Consider the following 26,053-nt stretch of genomic DNA (forward strand, 5'->3'; position numbering starts at 1 on the left):
CTAGTATTACTACCAATGTTACAAGAGCCTACAAGGTTACACACTGTAGTTGAAACAACAAAATCCAAATACATTTGGTATTGTATTTAGTTCTCACATGAATTAAATTAATTATTGAATTAATTTAATAGTTAAATATTAAACACATTATATGTACAAACTTGTTGTGCACAAATAGAGAATATAGATAAAATTAATATATGAATTTGATTCATACAAAATATTAATTGTATAAAAATTTACCGAATTTATTAATATAAATAGTTATATTAATTAATTTTAGTCGAAAATAAAAGACATGAAAATTAATATTCTTTTGGAAAGAATATAATTAATATATGAATTTGATTCATACAAAATATTAATTGTATAAATATTTTACCGATTTTATTAATATAAACAGTTATATTAATTAACTTCCGTCAAAATATAAAAGATATGGAAATCAATATTCTTTTCAAAGAATATAATTAATATATGAATTTGGTTCATACAAAATATTAATTGTATATATTTTACCGAATTTATTAATATAAAATTATATTAATTAATTTTGGTCAAAATATAAAAGACATGGAAATTAATATTCTTTTGGAAAAATATAATCGTTTTTGTAACTTTCCATTTGCCTTCTCTATTAATAAGGGAATAATCCTATATTCATTTAGAAAGAATATAATTCATTTTTCTAGCTTTCCTTTTGCCTTCTCTATTAATAAGGGAATAATCCTGGTTTTCCTTTTAATATGTGATATCAAAGAGGATAAAAGGATGATAATCCCTTAGTGTGTTAAGGTTACCAACTTAATAATTTAAAAGGTCTAGCTACCATTTTTAATTCTCTCTGAAAAGTTTAAGAGAAAGTGGTTGTTCGTTTTTTACAGGCTAGAATATGTAGAGGTCGAGACATTTTCGTTGTGGCTTGGAATCGACATCGAATCAGCAGCATCAGTTCAACGTTTTCACTAAAGAAGGTATATTTTCAACCCTATTTCATCCCGATTCATTCCTCGTACATCCTTCGCTGTGGATCACTGGAATAATTTTTCCGTGGTGCCATGGGGCGTACTGGAGGTCCCAACACTTCTACCTTAATTAATCACTAATTCGACAAAATTAGCTATCCAAAATTCAATTCACCTATACAATAGCTTCGTAAATATTTAATAAAAATATTTACGAGTTCAGTTTACTGAAATGAGGTCTCGATACCTCATTTTTCAACTCCACTAATTTTAGGGTCAAAATACTTTTACTTAATTAACTATCCAATTAACAAATTCATCAAACCAAAATTCAATATAACACTATAATTGACTCTTATTAATATTTACGGACTCGTTTACGGAGGACGAGGTTCCGAAACCACCATTTTTTGCACCATTGAAAAATAGGTTTATACAAAACCGATCTCAATGACATCCTTCTACAACCCACTAATATCTATAATTATAGAAATTTAACATCAATTTTGAATTCTATACACTTTAGTCCTTATGTTCAAACCTAACAACTTTCACATTACAAATTAGTACTTTTTCACTTCTAAGCTTAAAATCTAACAAATTAACATCAATTTCATCAAGTATTCAACAATGGTAACTTTTGAAAACTTTAACAATTTTACAAATTGATACATGGGCTAGTTAAATCAAGCTTTTGGAACCTCAAAAACATAAAAATTACAAGAAATAGACTTAAAATTTCTTACCAATTGGGGGATTAAAGTTTGAAACCCAAACCTCTATTCTTTCTTTCTTGTTTCGGCCAAAGGTAGAAGATGAACAAAAGTTGTCATCTTTTTCTTTTATTTTTACTTATATATTTACTTTAACTTTTAATTAATTGTAATTAGTTTAATTAACCTTTAATTAGCTAAATTTAAACTTAATTATGAAGGTGGATGGCTTACAACAAGCCTCCACCACCATTTGGCATAATAAAAAGGGTCTAATTGCTCAATTGGTCATTCAGTTCCTTAGCTAATTTAAAAATCTATAGCAATTAACTTTTACCACTTTTACAATTTAGTACTTATACCTTAATTAACTTTTAGAATAACAAAATTAAGGGACCAAACTTTAATTAAACTTTATACTAACCTTAATATTAATATTTACGGACTCGAACATCAAAAATGGGGAAACCATCGTTTTTAACACCACTGAAAAATGGGTTGTCACAACTCTCCCCATTTAAGAAATTTCATACTCGAATTTTTTTCACTCGAGAAAAGGTTAATGAATTAGACCAATCTTTTTGGGAATTTCATATAGCCTTATAAATCTTGGACTGAGCTTTGCTTTCCTGTTGAAATACAGAACTTTCTTCCAGAGCAAAACTTTCAGAAACATTTTCTCACTATTTAAAACTCAATATCTTTCTCATCTAATCAACATACGATTTCTGTCAGTCTGAGGCAGTCTTTAAATAGTCTTGTATAACTCTGATTTTTTCTTTTGTCTCTTGTATCAGATCAATTCCTGGTAACTTTCTTTCATTCAAATTTGACCAATACAATGAAGTTCTGTATTTATGTTCGTATAAAGCTTTGTACGATGCCATTTCAATACTTCACTTATAGTTGTTACTATATGCAATTTAGCTAGCAATAGAAATTTCTCCCTATCTACCTTCGAATTCAATTATACAACATCACTAAATAACTTCCAATATATGAATCATTTGTTTTGTTTTCTCATTAGTCTGAGGAAGAAAGGTTGTACTAAAATTCAATTTCATGGCTAAAGTTTTGTGTAACTTACTCCAACATCTGGAGAAAATTCTCGGTTCTCTATCTGAAATGATAGAAAGTGGTAAATCTATGATCCAAGATAATATAAAAAACTTACGAAAATTCATACCTTTAATTCAAGCCCAATTCAAAATTCATTACACATATAGTTTTTATAAAGATCTTCCATTATTCCATTTCTTATACTTTTATACCATTCGACATTATAGATTGAAAGTAACATAATCATTTCATCCTACCATCATATATATACATAGTTGTTCAAATTTCATGTTACAGTTTAATTATATGCATAACCATTTAGGTACTTCAATTTTATGCATCACTACTCAATGTTATTTCATTTCCTTTAATCACTTCTGAGCCTAAGAGCTCATTGATTCAATTGGCCCTTAAGGCTTGTTTTTAGCTCATTTATCATATTTTCATATTTCACATTCCATTCCGTTCATTTACCATTCAACCAATTCACATGTTTCTAACCCTATTAACTCGACATAGACTCAGAACGAATATCCAAATTTGTTACCCCGAGTTGCCCAGCAACGATGACATTATAACGATACATAATACCACCCCGAATTGTCCGACAATATTGATTTTCTCATTTGAATCAATCTGTCACCTCGGGTTGCCTAAAAAGGGTGACTTAATACACAATATCTACCACTCTACACTGCCCAGCAATGATGGTTTCACTCAGTAGTCTGACCCTATTGCATGCCAACTATATCTAACTCGGTCCGAACAACTAATAGGGTATTTAATTTCCATCTCATTACATATAGTTCAATTTACATTTCATTAAACCCAATTCAACTACATTTCACAATTTCAAAGCATATACAACTTGTGTCAATGCAAATTCCTGCCTAATTTCAAATGTCAAATAATTTATACTTTATTCAATTTAGTCTCTGTCTTAAAGTCAATATCAAAAATATCAATTCGATTCAAGTAGCCATTAGTAACTCACCTCGAATTCCATATAATTCAAAATGACATACACATGTAGAAAATTAAGTTTTCCCAAATCATAGAAACACAAACTGAAATACTGAGCTACTTTTCGATGGCTTTAGATTTTCCTTACCCTCTTGATAAATACAAATTGATGTTATCTACGAACTAACATAAAACATATAGTATTATTAGTTCCCAATCAATTATCAATTTATACAAATTTTGCAATTTATTCAATTTAGTCTCTAAATTTGAGACTAACCTAACTTTCAATTTACAGCTCTAAATTGAAATCCAATTACACATATATTCATTAGGCTCCTCCTATTTCCTATTATTGCTATCAATTTTATATTTTATTCAATTTCATCCCTAATGTACAAAACAATAAATTAGCTTTGCAATTTAGTCCTTTTTCACATCTGAGCATAAAATCTATCAATTTAACACCTAAAACTTCAAGAAATCAACAATTAAATATTTCTAAAACTCTAACAATTTTACAAATTGGTATATGGGGTAGCTAAATCGAGTTCCTACGACCTCGAGAACATAAGAATTGCAAGAAAATAACTTGAAATCACATACCAAATGAATTCGAACACTTTGAAGTTTGATAACACCTTGTACCTGACCCAATTCTCAAGTCCGAGCTATAGTGTGTCACATTTGTTGCCGAACCAATTATGATCAATTTAGATACATATACACATAATAAATCATAAAAATATAAGATTTATGGACAACCAATGTAATAACTATACATTCCCACGTCCTATACGAGCTTACAAAAGCTTTAAAGTTTATTTGAGATCGAATTTGGACTGAATTGTAAAATTTTCAAAACACAAGGTTGACGTCATGATGTCATTATTATCATGTCGTGACGTCGCCAAAATAGTTTTTCATGTCATGATGTCACTCACCATTTGGCCTTATTGAGGCTATGGGGTTCATCGTCTGATAAACCGTAATTTATACATATTTTTACCCCATGCTTAATGCATTTTATGGATGATTTTTCCTTAGAATTGGTGAATTCGATGCTCCTAATGCCTTAATTTCATGTTTTATACTTAGGTGAGCATAGGAGAGCGAAAGGAACGAGAAACGAGCTAAAAATGGAGAAAATGGGTCAAAGTACGAAATCAACACAGCCTGGACCTCCTCACATGGGTAGACCACACGTCCGTGTCAATCTACAGAATCGAAGCACGATTCACACGGGCGTGTCCCTGCAGAGCTCAAGTTGAGTCCAATTCAGAAAAGGCTAATTTTGAGGGTTCCTAGGCATTCCAAAGCCTATAAATACACCTTAGAGGAAGAGGAAAGGGGACACAGTGAGAAGGAGGCAAGGAACTACTCAAGGGAGGCTAATTGATCCATCTCAGAAGCCGGATTCATCATCAAGACTGAAGATCTCCCCTCAATTTCCCTTCCAGAGTTTTGGGTTTTCTTTATGTTTTTGTAGTCGTTATTCTTCTAAGATGTTTTCCTTTTTAGTTATGAACTAAATTCCCTAAATACCTAAAGGGGATGAAACCTAAGATGAATCTTGTTATTATTTTCTAAATTGTATGATAAATATTTAAATTGTTCTTAATTATGTGTTCTTAATTCTTGTTTTGATATCCCAGGATACTGATTCAAGATAAGCTCTTATTCAGAGGAGGAATAGACCCTGTCTAAGAGTACATTTGTCATAATTAAAGCGGATTTGATTGCGCGCCTAGAGATAGGGTGATAAGATTTTGCCGGATTAGGGTGAAACCTAATAAGGGGATCCATAGATAGAGTTAATGCAACCCTAGGGTGTTAATTAGAGAAAAGTCTCAATTATTCAATCTAGGGATTAGACGTTATTAGTATTGAATAGGGATAATAACATAACTTAGGGATCTCTACGGAACAAGTTAAATGAATAAATAAATCGATTTGAGCCGAATAACAAGTAAAGTCTAGGTGGATTTTGCCTTAGGTATTGTCTTAATTCAATCGTTTTCCAAAAGTAATCCCCAAATTCTACTTTTTACGAATTCTTAATTTAGATAATTAGTTAGTTAAAACAAAACCCCCTATTTTTGGGCTAGATAATAAAAAGACAGTCATTACTAGTACTTTTAGTTCATTTGGGTTCGATAATCCGGTCTTACTAAAACTATACTACTGTTCGATAGGTACACTTGTCTACATCATGATAATAGTTAGTTTCAAGAACGATTAATTATAAGTATTTAAAACCTGTCACACAAAAATCGCGATCAAGTTTTTAGGGCCGTTGCCTGGGAACTAAGATATTAAGAACGCTCAATTTTTATTGCTTTAGCCATTTATTTTTCTTGAAATTTAATTTAATTTAATTATTTATTAATTTACTTTTTATTTCTCTTGGCAGGTTTTTTATAGTTTATGACTAGAAGAAACTCGTCAGGACCACTACTCTTTGACGAAGAAATCGATCGCACAGTTCGCAGAAACCAAAGAGAAATAAGACAAAGCTTAAGATACATAGAGAACGAGCAAGAGGACGATACTCAACCCCCAACCAAGAGATGGTGAAAACCAAGACAATCGCTACCTCCTGCAATTGCGGTTAATCAAAATCTCGCCCACGCACTATGTATGATTATGCTAAACCTTCTTTAACAGAACCGAATCAAGCATGGTTAAACCTGCTGTAGCTGCAAATACTTTTGAACTAAAACCTAACACTATTCAAATGATACAGCAATTTGTTCAGTTTGATCATTTGCAGGATGAGGATCCCAACGCTCACTTAGCAAACTTTTTGGAACTATGCGATACATTTAAAATTAATGGTGTTTCTGATGATGCCATTTGTCCTCGGTTATTCCCTTTTTCATTGAGGAACAAAGCTAAACAGTGGTTGAACTCGTTACCACGAGGATCAATTACTACTTGGGAACAAATGACCGAAAAATTTTTATTAAAATATTTTTCGCCGGCTAAAATGGCTAAATTACGTAATGATATCTCTTCGTTTGTGTAGATGGACTTAGAAACTCTTTACGATGCATGGGAGAGATACAAGGACTTACTAAGAAGGTGTCCTCACCATAAGTTACCGCTTTGGCTTCAGGTTCAAACATTCCATAATGGCCTGAATCCTTCGACTTGACAAATGGTTGAAGCAACTACTGGCGGAACCATCAATGATAAATTACCTGAAGATGCTTATGAGTTTATAAAGAAGATGTCACTGAATAACTATTAGTGGCAAGTCATGAGGACAAAGCCAACAAAAACAGCCAATGTTTATAAGTCGATTCAGTCACCATGCTCTCTAATCAGGTAGAACCCTTGAATAAAAAAATTGATGGTTTTCTTAGTTCTTCACAGGTTCACCCAGTAATGCAGTGCGAAGCAAGTGGGGATGGATAAAGCAATTCAGAATACCAACCTTATGGCCACAACATGGATAACGAATAGTTAAATTACATGGGTAATAATTCTCGATCTCAAAACAATCCATATAGTAACTCTTACAATGCCGGTTGGAGGAACCACCCAAATTTCTCATGGGGAGGCCAAGGAAATCAGAGACCACCTCTAGGCTACCAACAACCACCCTACCAACAGGAAAAGAAGTTGAACCTTGAAGAGATACTCTCAAAGTTTATATCGATGTCAGAAACTCGTTTCCATAACACCGAGACAACACTTAAAAATCAACAAGCGTCAATACAAGAGCTTGAAACTCAGATAGGCCAGCTGTCCAAACAGATTTCAGAAAGACCACTAGGAAGTTTACTTAGTAACACCAAATCAAAAGAGCATGTAAAAGTAGTTACACTAAGGAGTGGGAAAGTGTTAGCGGAATCTGAAAAGAAGCTAACACAAGAAGCCGTGGTAAGCGAAAGTGGGGAAGAAAAACCCAAAAATAGTGACAAACAAGTGCCGAAGGAATATAAACCACCAGTTTCATACCTAGCAAAATTGAAAAAAGACCGCATTGATGCAAAATTCGGTAAGTTTCTTGAACTTTTTAAGCAATTACATATCAACTTACCTTTTGTTAAAGCCATCTTGCAGATGCCTACATACACAAAATTTTTGAAGGAGCTTCTAACAAATAAAAGGAGCTTCTTTAATACGACACGCCCGTGTCTACCACCCGTGGAAAACACTGTCAAAATAACACGGGCATGCGTAGAGCTACACAAACGTGGGAGAAGCGAACCACATTACACACGGTCGTGTAACATGATCATATAGCCATACGGCCTAGACACACGGGCGTGCCCGAAGGCCGTGTGACGATATCTCACTTTGTGACAAACACGGGCTGGACACGATCCACACGGGCGTGCTAACCGGCCGTGCCACTTGAAAAATTAGATTATCTATCTTATTTTATTTTTCTTTTATTACTTTTTGAAGATTCTTTTGTTTTTAAACACGGCTTGTCTTTATGATTACTATCAAATTATTCCCTCAATCCTCTTTTTGCCCGTTAGAATCATGTTTGTCTTCTAGCTTTATTTTCAACAACTCTCTCTAGCTAATCCAGGAATATCATCCATTTTTAACTCAGGAAGTTTCACTTTTCTCCCTATCTTATTTCTATATTCTTATATCTATCTTTGTACATTAAGGGCAATGTACATCTTAAGTGTAGGGGGTATTTATTTCACTATCAGAAAAATCCCTGAATGATTGATTTATGATTTTTATTGATATATGTTGAATTAAAACATAGGCATTTATGCATTGATTGTTTAAACTTTAAGACATTAAAGAATCAAGCATGATAAGTTGATTTTTAAGAATTTAAAATTTTAGGTTGTTTTCCTCAAAGTTTAGGTATTACTTTGAGTTGGAATTAAAAAGTTTTAAACATCAAAAAGCCTTAATTTTTGTGAGATTTTTGAGCCTTTTGAGCATCTATTAATTCTTTCATGCTCACTTTTATTATTTCTTTGAGTGAGTCAGTAATTGAAACTGTTATTCTAGAACTTGCTGGATTATGCATGTCAAGACCACGCTTTTTGATTTGATATGTCAAAATGAGAAAGGCACTTAGGATTAACCCACTCATGCCATGAAAAGCCTACCTCCACGATTAACCCTTAGTAAACCCCGTTGAGCTAACAAGCCATTTATTGTATTACCCTTAATATAACCCTTAACCCATTATTGTTGAAATCCCCTAAATTAATTTAATCTCCATTTTTGTCGAGATTGGAATTGAAATAGTTGCTTAGCTATGTTTTATTCTAGTTTGTATTTAACTTGTTCTTAAAAAAAATGTATACATCTTAGTAGTAGTAATCTTTTGAGCCAAAGAAGTTAAATTCCATATTCTGAGAAAAGCTCTGTTGTACGCAATTGATGACTAGCTATTTTTCTAGTTAGGCATTTTTTCAATTCAATCTTGATTCTAACCTTTTCTTTTAGCTTATGACCGCACCTCCTAACCAAGCAGCGTTATAATCCTCTAAACACCTTTCGATTGATGTTTCATCTCAATTTATAGGTGGTGGAGATTTGATTTTCATGTAAGCCTATGGTAATGACTTTTCATTATTGACTATTGAGTGCTTCATTTATTGCCCTTAAACACCTCAAGTGATTTGAGTGAATCTTTAGTGAGGATGTGAAACTCTGTGACATTCTAAATCGAAGGTAATTACTTAGATGAGGAAAGACACCTATGTTTTCAGGATAAAATGCTCAACTTGGAATGCTTGAAACTTTGATGTTCTTTTAGTTGAATTCTCAATGTATGATTCCTTGTGGATTATTTCAAGATATTATCGATAAAAATTATAAGTTGAGAAGGATTTATTTTGATTATGAGCTGAGGATTTTGCTTGAGGATAAGCAAATGCTTAAGTGTGAGGGTATTTGATAAACCGTAATTTATACATATTTTTACCCCATTCTTAATACATTTTATGGATGATTTTTCATTACAATTGGTGAACTCGATGCTCCTAATGCCTTAATTTCATGTTTTATACTTAGGTGAGCATAGGAGAGCGAAAGGAATGAGAAACGAGCCAAAAATGAAGAAAATGGGCCAAAGTACGAAATCAACACGGCCTGGACCTCCTCACATGGGCAAAGCACACGGCCATGTCAATCTAGCAGAATCGAAGCATGACTTACACGAGCGTGTCACACGGGCATGTCCCTACTGAGCCCAAGTTGAGTCCAATTCGGAAAAGGCTAATTTTGAGGGTTCCTATGCATTCCAAAGCCTATAAATACACCCTAAAGGAAGAGGAAAGGGGACACAGAGAGAAGGAGGTAGGGAACTGCTCAAGGGAGGCTGATTAATCCATCTCAAAAGCCGGATTCATCATCAAGACTGAAGATCTCCCCTCAATTTCCCTTCAGGAGTTTTGGGTTTTCTTTATGTTTTGTAGTCATTATTCTTCTAAGATGTTTTCCTTTTTTAGTTATGAACTAAATTCCCTAAATACCTAATGGGGATGAAACCTAAGACGAATCTTGTTATTATTTTCTAAATTGTATGATAAATATTTAACTTGTTCTTAATTATGTGTTCTTAATTCTTGTTTTGATATTCCAGGATACTGATTCAAGATAAGCTCTTATTTAGAGGAGGAACAGACCCTGTCTAAGAGTACATTTGCCATAATTAAGCGGAGTTGATTGCACGCCTAGAGATAGGGTGACAAGATTTTGCCGGATTAGGGTGAAACCTAATAAGGGGATCCATAGATCGAGTTAATGCAATCCTAGGGTGTTAATTAGAGAAAGGTCTCAATTATTCAATCTAGGGATTAGACGTTATTAGTCTTGAATAGGGATAATAACATAACTTAAAGATCTCTACGGAACAAGTTAAATGAATAAATCGTCCGATTCGGAGCCAGAATAACAAGTAAAGTCTAGGTGGATTTTTCCTTAGGTATTGTCTTAATTCAATCGTTTTCCAAAAGTAATCCCCCAATTCTACTTTCTGCGAATTCTTAGTTTAGATAATTAGTTAGTTAAAACAAACCCCCTATTTTTGGGCTAGATAATAAAAAGACAGTCGTTACTAGTAGTTTTGTTCCTTTGGGTTTGACAATCCGGTCTTGCTAAAACTATACTACTGTTCGATAGGTACACTTGCCTACATCGTGATAATAGTTAGTTTCAAGAACGATTAATTATAAGTATTTAAAACCTGTCACACGAAAATCCCGATCATCGTCACAACGTGACATTATAGGGCTTTTCACGTCAAGATGACATTCAATTGAAATCGCGACCTCATGTAATAACCCATTTCTAGTGGTACCAAAAATGGTGGTCTTGGAACCCCGTTCTCCAATGATCGAGTCTGTAGATATTAATATTTAATAATCATTTGTTCAATATAGTGTTATATGATTCCAAAAAAAATCAGTTGATTAGAGAGTTGATCATAGTACAAGGATGAAATCGTAAAGGTGGTAAAAGTTAACCATTATGGATTTGTTTTTTTTTCTAATGATAATATGTTAATAGATTAAAGAAGAAAATGATAATTTAGCCATTTTTGTAGATAGTGGTCGGACAGGTGTTGGCTTTACCTTACCTATAATGATGCTAATTTTAATTAATAATTAGATTAGACATATATATATCGTAGCATAGTGTATAGAGGGAAGGAAAAATTAATTTTTCTTTCTTTCATCTTCTTCATCACCTTCTAGCTTGGATTTGATGTTTTTGTGATTATTGTGCTTCAATATAGTTAGCGGTGGTATTTGTTTTCAAAATTGTTAAAGATGAAATTACCATTATCAAATGCTTAAAATTGTGGTATTAAATGATTAAATTGGATAAGTTATGAAAAAGGATCACTTGGTAAAGTGAGAATTTATTAGTTTCGAATATCAAGACTAAAGTGTAGACATTTTGAAACCAACTTAAGATTTCTATAAACTTTGTTAAAAAGGACTCGACTAGTGAAAGTGTTACGTTTAAGGGAATCTAGAGTAATGGAATTGTACTAAATTATATGTTCCATAAGCTGATAAATGATAATAATTGATAAAAATTGAATTAAATTACGTTATAGATCAAGATTTTAATCTAGCGAGAAAAGATCGCAGGAAAGAAAAAGTTGTTAAATAGGTTCTACCGTAATGTGTTATCATTCGGCCAAGTAAGTTCATACAATAAAAAATTTGTTTAACTTTCTTTTCTTTTGTTCTTTAATCATATAATTGAAAATTTGGGAAGTCAAATTTGGTTTGTTAAATATATAGAGAGGAAATATTGAATTATGATACAAAGGAATGTGAATGAGATCACAAAGCGAAAGCATCCTAATGAATTTAGTAAAAGACTCATACACATGGTTAAATGTTATTTTCTGATGGTTTCGAGATTCAGCATTTGTTACGGACTCGAAGATACATATGACACAAATTAGCCTGGACCGGTAATCTGATGTCAGTTTAAAGGTCTAGTCTAGACTAGTAACCTTACACGTATATACAACTCTAGCCAGGCTTTCATTGTGTCGATAAAGGTTTAGCCTGGACGGGTAACCTAACAACTCTGTACGTGATTAGTTTAGATGAGCCTCTTATGTGAAGTGTACTAGTGTTTTGATTTATTTTACGATGTTCATAGGGTAATATAAAACATGTGAGATGTGAAATTGGCAAGTTAATAAATGAGGAGTAATGAAAAACTAGACTATTATAATTGGAGCCCACACCAAAGAAAGGTATGTGAATGAATCATATATGAAGAGTGTTAGAATGTTGTGTTGCATACTAAATATACGATATGTGATAAAGTATATACACTTACCTTGTTGACAAATTGTGTTGGTTGATAGGTAAAACATGTTTGCATATTAAATTATCACATAATTATTATGAGAGGTAAGTTAATTATTAAATTTGTATGAGCTTACTAAGTATTCTTAATACTTACGCCTAGGTTGCTTTTATTTTGTAGATTTTGAAAGTCCAGAGCGTGTTGATCAGATCAGTAAGAAGTTCACACTATTCGCCAAGTATTATGGTAGACTTTTGATTTTGTTTTAGTTTGTTTAAGTGGCATGTATATAAACAATTGGTTATTTTGTAAGCAAATATATTAAATATTGAAGTCGTTTAATTTGGACTCTCTTGATGTATGGAAATAAAATGAACTCAGGTTTTGTTAAGTTTCGTGGGACCTATCACAGTGTGGGGTATCCATGAAACAGTTTCCCTTTTAAGTATTCTTAGGAAATTATGAAATTAGATGTCTGCCTTACTTTTTGTAATATGTATCCACGAGATAATCCGTAGTTTAGCCATCAGAAATCCAATACACAGTTGGACAACTTGCAGGATCGGTCCACCACATATTTGTCAATGTCACGGTCCGCCATTTATTTATGAAGTATGTGTTTGTCATGTGAGTCTCGCGTGGTAACCTCTTATAGCTCAAGTCTTATGATTGGATCGGACGAGGGGTGTTACATTTAATGGTATCAGAGTGATGATTTAGTCGATTCTAGGACTAAAACGTAGTGCGTATGAGTCTAAAAATACATGCCACTTGTAACTAATGATAGTGTGATGACTTTTGATCCGATCAGATTTTTGTTTCTATATAGATAAAAGATGTCTGTTGAGTTTAATCATGCTACACCTGATGAAGTAGATAATAATGTACGAGGTACTGAGCAAGGAGCAGCTCTGAGTGTGTCCTCAACTCAAGGGCATGAAAGTGAGACGCGTTGTGCCTTCTTCTAGATGATGAATAAGTGGTATGCAAAGTTCTTGCGAACTCAACTAGTGGTTCCACAACCTCCACCCCTCAATGTGCCTCCCCGAGCAACCTCGTATCCTCAAGCTTTATACCCAGTAAATGTTCAAATGCCTCTGATAGATAACAATTGAAAATATGGAGCTGAGGAATTCCGGGGAAAATAAGATGGCGATCCAACTAAGGCCGAATATTGGCTAGAAAATACATAATGGGTTCAAGATGAGTTTATGTGTTCGCCAAATGATTGTTTGAGGTGCGTTATCTTGTTATTGAAAGATAAAATGTATCAGTGGTGGACTACGCTAATTGTAATGGCTCTAAAAGAAAGAGTAGACAAGACCTGATTATGGGCCGGTCCACCCGACCCGACCTGAAGGCCCGCTCAAAAAGTGGAAGGGTTTGGTTAATAATTTAGGCCTGAAAAATGATCTTAGACAAAAAATGAGGCCTAATTTCAAAACGGGCCAGACCTTGGGTATGATTTTTTGGCCTGAGCTCGAGCTGGATTTGTAATATTTATTTTAATATTATTTTTTATTTTCATACTATTTAGTAATTTTTAATATTAGCCTCTCGTGTCGCGACATAGCCATAGGATGTTGTGACACACCCTTGAAGCCAAGACTGAACCAGAGTATACTGCCTTCAATGTCACGACATAGGCACTAGGTATCACAACATTGGCCTTGCACAGGGAAATAAATATAGTGCAAGAGAATTTTAGTTCGTACAATTGAAATTAACACGAAAACATCAATTAACTTAGGGTTGAGGAGGACGACGACCAACCCTATCTCTATAAATAGGCTCTTCAAACACTTGATTAGGGACACTTTTCATATTCTTAGTTTTCTCTATAATGTTGTTTTTAGTTTTCTATTCTTTTAGGCATTAGATTTATTTTCTAGTTCTTTTCACTTGTGTTCTTCGGAGGACTTGATTTGAAAACGTGATCAAACGCTAGTGGATTTATACACTTCATCAATCAAATGCAATCATGATTCTCTAACATTAATTTTTGATTTATTCTTTATGCATATCTTTATTATCAAGTTTTTTATGTTAACATATTCCATGAGGAAATAATCCTCTTATGGGTGGTTAGTGAGTGAAGGTGTGATTAACTAATTGTTATGTAGGATTTTCTTAGCGAATCAACTGTTCGGGAGAGGAAGAACTTAAACCCTAGGCTTGATGACTCTAGAAAGTCGTTTAGGTAGGAATTAACCCAAAATTGGTATGGCCAATCTGTGAACATCTTAGCTCTGACCGATCTAGACTGTGAGGTCAAGAGATAAGTAGTTATTGCCGACTCGTTAACTTAGTGAAAGATCGAGATATCCTATTAGGGTAACGACTAGTTTATTAAATAGAAACCAGAAATAGAAATTAGTTACCCAAAGTCCATTTTATTTATACAATTTTCATTTCTTTCTTTATAAAAACCTAAAAATCCTTTCTTTATGTTTTATCGTAATATAATTTATTTAATTTACTAATTAATTCTATTTTCACTTAGATTAACTTTAATTTAGCACCCGCCTTCATTGGGTACGATCTTCGAAGTACTTACTTGCTTCGTTGTAAAACTATATTACAAGCTTACCCATATACTTGTGGACACCGCCTCAATTCTACATCTTTAGCTACAGTATTCACACTCTAGACGTTAGTACGTCCAAAGGCAATCAGCCCCCCTTCTTCTCCTTAGCCTTCCTAAATCCCAAATCAATTTCAAAAAAAAAAAAAACCTAAGTGCTTCCATCAAGACACTGCTGCTTCCTCTACTCAAGTTGTTGCTTCTTATGTTGTCAGCGTTCTTCTACCACACAGTCAGGCACCCACCTTTCCATTGTCATTCACCATAGTTACAATAAGACTGAGAACCTGAACCCAATTCAAGTTAGGATTCTCCCTATCCCTTTCATCGTTGTTCTCCCGTTTGATTTAGTTTCCCTAAATTTAAAATTGTAGGGTTCTTTCCCTTTCCCTTTCATTCTTTTCGTTTATCTCTTTGCTCTGCTTATACTCTCAATCTTCTTTTGTTCCTAAAAAGTAATCATTTTCGCTTTTCCCTCTCTCACTCTCTTTTGTTTTAAGGCATCTTTTGCTTTGCATTAATAGTCTTCTTATTTCACTGTGTTGTAGAAAATCAGATATATCATATAGAAATTAAAATTGCAGTGCTTGCCTATTTGATTTACATGGATCGAATGAATGATATTTCACATAGTAATTATTGTCATAATAATAAAAGCTTAAATACTAGATTTAATATCAATTCAAATGTATAAGAAGCTTTTAAATACTTAAGGAGCTATTACCAATAGACCCTAATAGTAACATTGATTCAATAAAGTATTCTTTCTAAAGATGAAAAGATGTGAATTCCATCCATTTTTTTAATTATGATTTTCTCACATCAAAATAAACATGCATTTGAAATGCCAAGACATCAAAATGACACTCATTTTATTCATATTCATGTCTGTAGTTTTGTACAGAAGCTTGATATTTACCCAAATTTATATTGGATGCTAAAGAATCAGGAAAATGTGTGGAAAGACTATATCAAACTCAAAACACTATATCTAACTCAAACAACTGCCTATGAATGAAAATGTTTAATATAACTAACCCAAAACACTATATCTAACCCAAATCCTCTTTTTTTTTTAATATAGCTGGAACCTTGCTATCATATTTAAAATATTTAGAGTAAATCAGACAACAGATGATAAAATTATGTTGAAAATAAAATTCATGATTATTCAATTATTTGTAATCTCTTTTTAAAATATTGAACACTTCAATATCTATGGACGATTGGTTTAATGAATATGAAAGTGCTCTCAAACGTTGAAAGTTTACAACTGCAAAGTTTACTACTGTAACTTTGGTACCTATAAGATATGAGCGAAATTTTTCAAAAGCAAAAACTATAGCAAATAGTTCCTTTTCAATTACCGAATAATTGAGTTGGGCTCCCGTCAAGGTTCTACTTGCATAATAAATGGGGTGGAACACTTTATTTTTTCTTTGACCCATCATAGCTCCAACAGCATAATCACTTGCATTGCACATCTACTCAAAACGTGTGCTCCAATCGGGTGTAATAATTATTGGGGCTGAGATTAACCGTTTTTTCAGCTCTTTAAAAGCTTCTAAACATGCTTTGTTAAAATCGAGGATTGTATCTTTCTCTAACAACAAACACAACGGCTTAGAAATTTTTGAGAAATCCTTGATAAACCGTCGGTAAAAACTAGCATGGCCTAAGAAACTTCTGATTCCTTTCACATTCATTGGGGCTGGTAATCTTTCAATTACATACACCTTTTCTTTCTCAATTTCAATTCCTTTCTTTAAAATTCTATGCCCTAAGATAATCCCTTCTTTAACCATAAAATGGCATTTCTCCTAATTAAGGATAAGATTCATCTCTTTGCATTTCTTCCGTACCTTAGCCAAATTACTCAAACAAATATCATAAGCGTTACCAAAAATAGAAAAATCATCCATGAAAACCTCAACAAAATTTTCAACCATATCAGTGAATATTGCTATCATGCATCGTTGAAAGGTTGCAGGTGTATTACATAAACCAAAAGGCATTCGCCTAAAAGCAAACATACCGTATGGACAAGTAAAAGTTGTTTTATGTTGGTCTTCTGGAGCTACAGCTATTTGGTTATATCCTAAATAACCATCTAAAAAATAGTAGAATTCATTACCTGCCAGTCGATCTAACATCTGATTCATAAATGGCAAAGGAAAATGGTGCTTCCGAGTCACTTTATTTAGCTTTTTGTAGTCAACACAAATTCTCCAATCAGTAATAGTTCTCGTTGGAATTAACTCATTACGCTCATTTTCAACAATTGTGATTCCACCTTTCTTCGGTATACACTGCACTGGACTTACTACCCATGAACTATCTGAAATAGGATGGATGATTCCTACATCTAACCATTTGATCATTTCCTTTCTCATAACTTCCTTCATAATAGGATTGAGCCTCCTTTGCCTATCTATTCGAGCTCTTTCACCTTCCTCTAAAATAGTTTTGTGCACGCAAAATGAAGGGCTTATACCTCGAATATCAGCTATGGTCCAACCAATTGCTTTCTTAAATTACTTTAGAACAGAAATTAGTTGCTCCTCTTAATCTTTTGTCAGTTCTGCTGAAATAATCATAGGCAAAATGGAACAGTCACCTAAATATGTATTTCAAATGGGAAGGAAGTACATTTAGTTCAATTTTAGGTGGTTCTTCGATTGACAATTTAGGTTGCACCAATTCTCTGACTTCCAACTTGAATGGTTCAAATCGTGTAGATTAAATAAAATTTCTCAGATTGGCTTCCATCAAAACTATGTTTTCTTCACTTTCTTCATCCTCCAAAGGGTCAAAATTTAAGGCTTTCTCCAATGGATCTTCTTCAAAATGGCTTTCTATAGAAACCAAGGTTTCTCTCTCTTCCATAACTGAACACTCTTCTGTCAGATCAAGAAATTTCATCGCTTTAAGAATGTTAAAATTTACCTGATCATCTTGAACTCCATGGTGAGTTCGCCTTTCTGCACATCAATTAACATTCTTCCTGTGGCTAGGAAAGGTCTCCCAATGATAATTGGTACTTCCTTATCTGCTTCAAAATCTAGAATAATGAAATCAGCAGGAAAAATAAATTTATCGACTCTTACCAAAACATCATCGATCTTTCCTTTAGGGTATGCTAAAGGTCGATCTGCTAGCTGGAGCGTCACAGTTGTAGGTTTTACTTCTCTTATCCCTAGCATCTTGAAAATAGACTTAGGCATCAAGTTGATAATTGCTCCCAAGTCATACAAAGCTTTACTACAGTAAGATTCACCAATGTTACAGCGTATCGTAAAGCTTCCTGGATCCTTCAATTTCAGTGGCAATTTGTTCTACAGGAACGCACTGCATTCCTTCATCAAGGCAACAGTCTCATACTCATTCAATCATTTCTTCTTGGATAGTACATCTTTCATAAACTTCATGTAATTCAGCATTTGTTCTAAAGCCTCCATCAATGGAATATTGATGTGTAATTGTTTCAAAACATCCAAAAACTTCTTGAATTGCACCTCTTATTTCTGCTTGTGTTGCTACAATCTTTGTGGATATGAAGGTGATGGAACTTTCGGTTGAATCGAACAACTCTTCTGAGTAGGTAAATTTGCATCCAAAGAAGATGCTAAAGTATATGAATTTACTAAGTTAGGATTTACCTTGTCAGTCTTTGTAGATTCTGATTCCTTTGGTGTAGGAATTTCAACAGCTGGTTGACTTTCCTCCTTTTCAACAGGCTCGTCTTCGACATCAATCACTCGGGGTTCCAAAATTTTACCACTTTGCAATGCCACTGCCTTGATATGTTCTTTACCCAAGTTTTTTGGATTCTCAGTATTGTTCGGCAATGTTCCTTGCGGACTATTATGAAGCTCCGTAGCTAACTGGCCCATTTGGTTTTCCAAATTTTTCAGTGTTGTTGCTTGGCTCTGGATCAAAGCGTTATTCTTCGCCTTGTACGCTTTCAAAAAGTTCTCCAAACTATTTGATGATTCAGCTTGGGCTGGTTTTAGAGCTTGTTGATTAAACCCTTGAGATTGGTTGGGTCTATGCTGCATAAAGTTATTGATTGGTCCATTTCCTTAGTTGCTCCAAGAAAAGTTGGGGTGATTACGCCATGAAAGATTATAGAAGTTGGACTGGGGTCCTTGTCCACTCCTATTTTGGTGTTGGTTCCCCAAATAGTACATTGACTCGAGATTCCATGGGCAATTCTCGAAAGAATAACCTTCCCCACAGTACACATAGGAAACTACTTCAAACGAACTTGGTGGCTGATCTGTAAAATTATTAGCACTATTAGCGGTAAACTACTTTAACATAGAGGAAATAGATGATACATGAACTGATAATGAAGTGAGAGCATCAACTTCATAAACTCCGGCTGCACGTCTTCCTGAAGCTGTTCAATTTTTTGGCCATTGATAGTTATTACATGCGATCCTCTCGATGATCTCATAAGCCTCATGATACGACTTAGACAAAATTGCACCATTCATAGAAGCATCTACCATCAATCTTGTATGTGCATTGAGACCATTATAAAATGTCTCCAACGAGATACAATGAGGAATCTCATAATGAGGACACTTACGAAGTAACTCCTTGAATTGCTCCCAAGCCTCATACAAAGACTTGTCATCAAGTATTTGGAAAGTTGTGATCTCGTTCCTCAACTTAGCGTTCTTACTAGGTGGGAAATACTTTACCAAAAATCTCTCTGCCAATTCTTGTCATATAGATATGGAACTTGGTGGCAGTGAATTGAGCCATTCTCGTGCTCGATCTTACAATGAGTGTGAAAACAACTTCAACCTCAGTGCGTCTTCAGTCACACCGACTATATTGAATGAATCACTCACCTCTATAAACAATCGAAGGTGGAGATGTGGATCTTCCATGTGCATACCACTAAATTGGACCACCGTTTGTAGCATTTGAAACATCACTGGTTTCAATTCGAATTGGGTTGCCTCAATATATGGCCTTTTAATTCCTGGATTTAACTCATTGAAAAGAGGCACAGCCTATTGTCTGACGCATCGATCGCTATCATCAGCAATAAGGGTAGGATTTCGTACATGATCGGCTTCATTACCTTGGTCTTGATTATGATTTCCAAGTCCATCTCGACTTGTCTTTAAGTTGTTCGTTCACGACTTCTTTGTCTGAAAGTTCACTTAATTTCAGGGTCTACTGGGAATAAATCAATAATCCGATCTATGCTCATAAACACTTGGAAAAAACTACAAAATTAAAAAGCATAAGTTAGTACTGTTAGAAATAACCAAATTGAAAATAAATAATTTCACAAAAAATGACTATGGCAACAGTTGACAATCCCCTCCAACGGCGCCAAAAACTTGTAACCTTCGGGTTTGTGCAAGTGTACACAGTCATTATCAAGTAATAAGTAAGTATCGAGTTATCGTCTTCGCAGGGATTGTATTTGTGCTAAGTCAAGTAATTTGTAAAATTATATTAACAATTTGATAAATAAAAACAATATAATTGAGAAGTGATGATTGAAATATATTAAACTAATTGCAATGATCCCTGATGTGATTTATCCTAACATGCAACTATATGAATGAAATAGATTTTAGCAAAATTACCACAATAAGCAACAATTATAACATAAATAGGCTAGGACAATTACTTTAATTAAACTCAATTTATTATCAACATGCTTAATAATATTCGGAAAAGCATTCCATGGCAACTCGATCTTTCATGAGTTTGGAAACCACGTTAGGTCCTTTCAGAATCCTTTAATTAATAAATACGCATTTTACTGATCCTTATTTACTAAGGGTTTCTTAGTATTTGTGCGAGGAAATAGGGAATGTTAGGTTTGAAACAGTTTAATCACACAAATCTAAAACTATGCAGAAAACAGAGCCTAGTTAGGGTTGTTATGCAACCTACAATTTAATCGGGTTAGGATCTAAATTGAGCATGCACATTTCAATTATGTGTCCATTAGCCATCATCTGGTTAGGATCGCTTAGCTAATTCAAGTGCATTTCAATCACGTATAAACGAAATACAGACTTGATTTTAATTGAAAACATGATCGATTGAAGCACAAACATTATAAGCATGAATCAAATAAATATTATTCAATCAAAATAATCATCCTAGCTTAAAGAAAATTAAGCTATCATTGTTGTAAACAAGAATAGTAAACACATAGCAAACATTCTTGAATTAAATTAAAGAAAAGAAATATTAAACCCAAATCAAAGTGAAAACTTAACAATTTACACAACTTAACATAGGCACCTAAAAATAACAAAAATTCAAATAGACCTTTCAGTCATACATATACTACAAGTTTAACCAAAAACATTTTCCAACATTCATAATCCATATCCAGTCATTGTGTAAACATTTGCCAAGTAAACATCAAGGCCATGTAGTGATGCTAAAGTTACCAACTTGCACTTAGACTCACTCTTTACATATCTACATACCAAAACAAAAGTAATGACAAAACAAGTCCATTACATGCCATATAATCCAAAAAAAAAAGTTCAAAAGCTATTGAAATCAGATGGATAGTGTGACTTGAGTGCTGATTCAATCGTCTAACCTTCAAGAGCATCTACAAGAAATAGAAATTTACACAAGTAAGCTTATTGAAGCTTAGTAAGTTCGACAAACAAAAACAATAAATCTTACCGAAGTAAATATAACAATTCAATCAAATGTAATTCAACAAGTGTTTCATGTCATCTATAATGTCAAACCGGTGAATTGTATAATTCAATTCAAAGCTCAAATGGTAATTTCCAGGAAAACATATATATCCACAACTGGGTCAATTCAAGATGTCAAATACAAGCCATGCCATTCAAAATCAGTAAATAAGTTATAATACAACGATTTACGACATGAAGAATGACTTACACAAGTAATCCAACCGAAACATGCCAGTCACTCATAAGAGCTAATCCACTCGATAACACGCCAAATAGAGATAGTATAACACGAGGGTTCATAAAAAATGTTGAACCTCGATATACTCAAGAATATATATATCACACCACATCAATGTCCACTCCAGCCCTACGTAACATGTTGTCATTCAGTTGTACTCTATCTCGCGTTCAACCGGCCCAAGTATCGATATTAATCACATTTTCCAATACAACTTACATTATGAATAGAATAATTTATAACCATTATTTCATATCATAACATGATAAAACTCATATAGATATCAAACCACGAACCGTACGAACATACTTGGACTAACTTATAATAATTGCAAAAGTTTAGGGACTATTTTGTAATTTTTCCTTTTCCACATAAATTAACAGGGTCTTGATCTAAAACGTAAAATTTCTCAATTATTAGCTTACAATTCACATTCCAATTTATTCTACATTTTATACCATTTTATTCTTTTGTAATTATTGCCCCTAACTTTTAACACTTGTAATTTAGTCCTTTAACTCGAAAATAATCAAATTAACCATTTTCTCAAGTCAAAGTTTACAGCCAAATATCTAAGGCTTCTAAATAGTTCACAAAACACTTCTTATTCACAAATAAACCTTGAAATTTTGACATTTAAACAATTTAATCCTTAAATGAAAATCTAATAAAAATCACTTCATAAAACAATCAAATACCACAATCAAAGCTTCTAACACAGGGTTTTTTATCAGAATAATATAAAAATAAATAAATAACGAAAATAGGTTACTGCTAAGATTAAGTACCAAAATGGTACATTTGGATGGGTGGAGGGTGGTGCATAGGCCACACCACCCTCATTTTTTGACACTTTACAGTAAAAAAAACGATGGGACAGGACACGGGTGGAGGGTCTAGTGCAGGCAGCATAGGTAGAGGGGCTGGCAGATACGACACCACTTTAGTAGGGATGGGATGGCTGCATGCTGAGTTTCTTTGTATTTTTGTGTGTTTGGGGACCTTATAATGGTCCCCCAAAGTTCCATTTTCGGCCGTAGGGGAAGGAGGAGAAAGAGAAGGAGAAGAAAATAAGAGAGGAAGGAGAAGGAGAGGGCAGGTAGGGAAGGGAAAAAGAAAGAAAAAAAAGAGAATGAGAATAGAGAAAGGGAAGAAGAAAAGGAAGGAAAAAAATAGAAAAGAAAAGGTAAATTATTTTTGTTATAAATTTTATAATGGATTAATGTTAATTTAATTTGTTTTTTGGTTATTATTGTTTATTTAATTCGGATTTTATTTTTAAATGTAATTTTGTAAGGTATTATTTGGTTAAAAAGAGCTATTAAGGTATGTTTGTATTTATTTTATAATTTTATTCATTTATAATTTATTTTTAAAGTTTAGTTAAGTAAAAAACCTATTCATGTTATGTACAAAGAATGTTCTATTATTTTATGTAATTTATTTGCTATGTGTGTTTTAAGTTGATTAGATGTATTTTTTATGAAATTTATTTGGCATGTTATTTCTTTAATTATTTTAATGCTATTTTTTTATTTTTATGTAGGTAAAAGATGAGACCATTGATATGGAATTTGGAATTTATAAGATAAATTAGGAATTAGTTTATATGTTTTAATTTTTTAAGATTTTATGTTTTTTAAATTTTATTTTATGTTTTTATAAATAATAAAAATGAAATTTATTTTTAACTTCTATGAAAAAAGTATATTTTTTACAATAATTAAGTTGGCATGTTATTATATATATTGTACTTTAAACCAAAAATGTTTAGTTATTATCATTTTAAAGTAATAATAAAATATTCAGTATTTATTATGTATAGTTTATGTTATGTTTTTGTTATTGGCATGTTATTTTAGTATTTTAATATAAATTTTTGTTTTTATTTAGGTAAAAGATTAAACCATTGGGATGTTATTTCTGAATGGGACCATTGAGATGGAATTTATAAGATATATTGATTTTTGTTAATGTAGTATATTCATCGCAGTACAACACTCCTCCCAGCCCGTATCCACTGCAGTACAACACTCCTACTGGGCCGTATCCACCACAATACTCCACTCTTCTTGGGTCATATCCACTGCAGTATAGCACTCCTTTCGGCTGAAGTTAATTGATGGCGTTCGAGGCATATGATTTTTCTTCCATGTTTCGCACACCCCCACCTGCGACTGAAGAGGATGTTGATCGCCGCAACCACCCACAACATGAATGTTGACCCCCACAGAAATATACCCCTAGGACCACACCATCAAACCATCAATTTTAAGGGTTTCTTGCAGTTTTGATATTACAAAGTTTGTACTTTTTTATTCTAAAAAAATAAATCAAGAAAAAGACAATCTTGTATATATTTAATTAGATTAATTTGAACTTTAAAATTGAAACACAATTTGTACTCATAAATTAGATTAATTGCAACATTACAACATTAAAACACTAAAACTTGTAACAAACTTAGTTTTGTAATATAAATTATGTTATATAAATTAAATATATTACAACCATAATCTAATTGGAACAAACTTTGTAATATAAATTATATTATATAAATTAAATACATTACAACCATAATTTTTTTATATAAATTACATAAGCTTAATTTCTACACGATTGTGACGATTGTCCAACATGATAGTTTCACTGCGGGCATTTGCTCCGATTATGACCAGCTAATCTACATAATCCATAATGCTTATCGTCGGATTTCTCCCTAATTTCCATTTCATTACAGATTCTGGATGATTGCAGACGACCTCTTAGATTCCTACACAACCCTCTGTCTAAGACAAGCTCGAAAGTCATCGAAGGTACCTCCCACGTAGACAGGTCAGGCAGGACGGAGAACTCATTCTCCCAGACACGCAATGTGTGCTCGAGTGTGTACACTTCATCGAAAAATTGTTCAACATTGAGTGAGACTTTAGTACGCGTTGCCACGACATGCACACATGGATAATAAAGTGTTTGGAACCTCCTGCTATCACACCGTCTATTCAGGAGATTAACTCCATAGGACCTAGGTGGTATACTAGGTCGACGAAAAATTGTCTTCGTAACTCGAAACGTTTCAAAACGTCATGAATATATTTCTACATTCATCGACCTCGCTATCCGACGGTTTGCAACCATTGCAACCCTAACATCTTCAACAAACACGTGTCCCACCTCAATCTGGTTGACTTGTTGCTGACCCATTCTTGGCACCAAGGTAGCCAACTTGTAGAATGTAGCCGAGGAGATAGATGAAATCGAAAGATATCATGTTTTCAACAGCACAGCGTTGATCCCCTCCACCAAGTTTGTGGTCATTTGACCATAACGAAAGCCCTCGTCAAAACTTTGAGCCCATTGCCACGACTTCATGGTACCCAACCACTGTAAAAAAGTTATGTTCGTTTGACCCTCCATGTCACTCTCAAGTCGAGTAATTCTTTGGCAAAAAATATGTGGCTCTAGCTCGTGTGCTGTATATGTATTAAGAAAAGATGTGTTACAATATTGCACTAAAACATTAAAACTTATATTGAAAAGATAAGGTTATCCTTTACCGATTTTCACAACTTGTCTGCATTCTTATAATCTCGATGGAAGTTGGCCGTGATGTTCCAGATGTAGTAAACGGATTTCCATGGCATATCGGAACGCCTAATGGCGACAATTAATCATTTCCCTCTATCGAAGATGATGCAAATATTATCGTTGCTAATAAAATACCTCCACAGGTTGGAAAGGAAGAATTTCACGATTCTATGTTCTCCTTATCTACGATGGCAAATGCTATCGGGAGCACATTCTTGTTGTTGTCTTAAGCAACCGTAAGAAGTAGGATCTGTATATATTGTAACATCCCAAAATACAGCCTAGTCAGAATAGTGGTTTTGGGACCACAAATCTAACATCAAAATATTTATTTCATGATTATTATGAGGCCTAGAATATGAGTATATGCATGTGTTAAAGTTTCATGAAGAAATTCTTTGAGTAAGGTATTCAATTGGAAATTAGGGACTAAATTGAATAAATTGAAAAACTTGATTTCTAGAAGC

General features: G+C 33.4%; 2 non-coding genes across 2 annotated transcripts; one reads left to right on the plus strand and one right to left on the minus strand.

Annotated features, from left to right (window-relative positions):
* Nucleotides 1–6,695: 6,695 nt before the first annotated feature.
* On the minus strand, nucleotides 6,696–6,802 carry LOC128280259 (small nucleolar RNA R71). The gene has a single exon (XR_008270439.1). It is a non-coding gene; the product is annotated as a small nucleolar RNA R71 (small nucleolar RNA).
* Nucleotides 6,803–19,628: 12,826 nt separating this feature from the next.
* LOC128280282 (small nucleolar RNA R71) lies at nucleotides 19,629–19,735 on the plus strand. The gene has a single exon (XR_008270462.1). It is a non-coding gene; the product is annotated as a small nucleolar RNA R71 (small nucleolar RNA).
* The last annotated feature ends 6,318 nt before the right edge of the window (nucleotides 19,736–26,053 follow it).

The sequence above is a fragment of the Gossypium arboreum genome, chromosome 8 (assembly GCF_025698485.1).
Source record: "Gossypium arboreum isolate Shixiya-1 chromosome 8, ASM2569848v2, whole genome shotgun sequence".
Taxonomy (NCBI): domain Eukaryota; kingdom Viridiplantae; phylum Streptophyta; class Magnoliopsida; order Malvales; family Malvaceae; genus Gossypium; species Gossypium arboreum.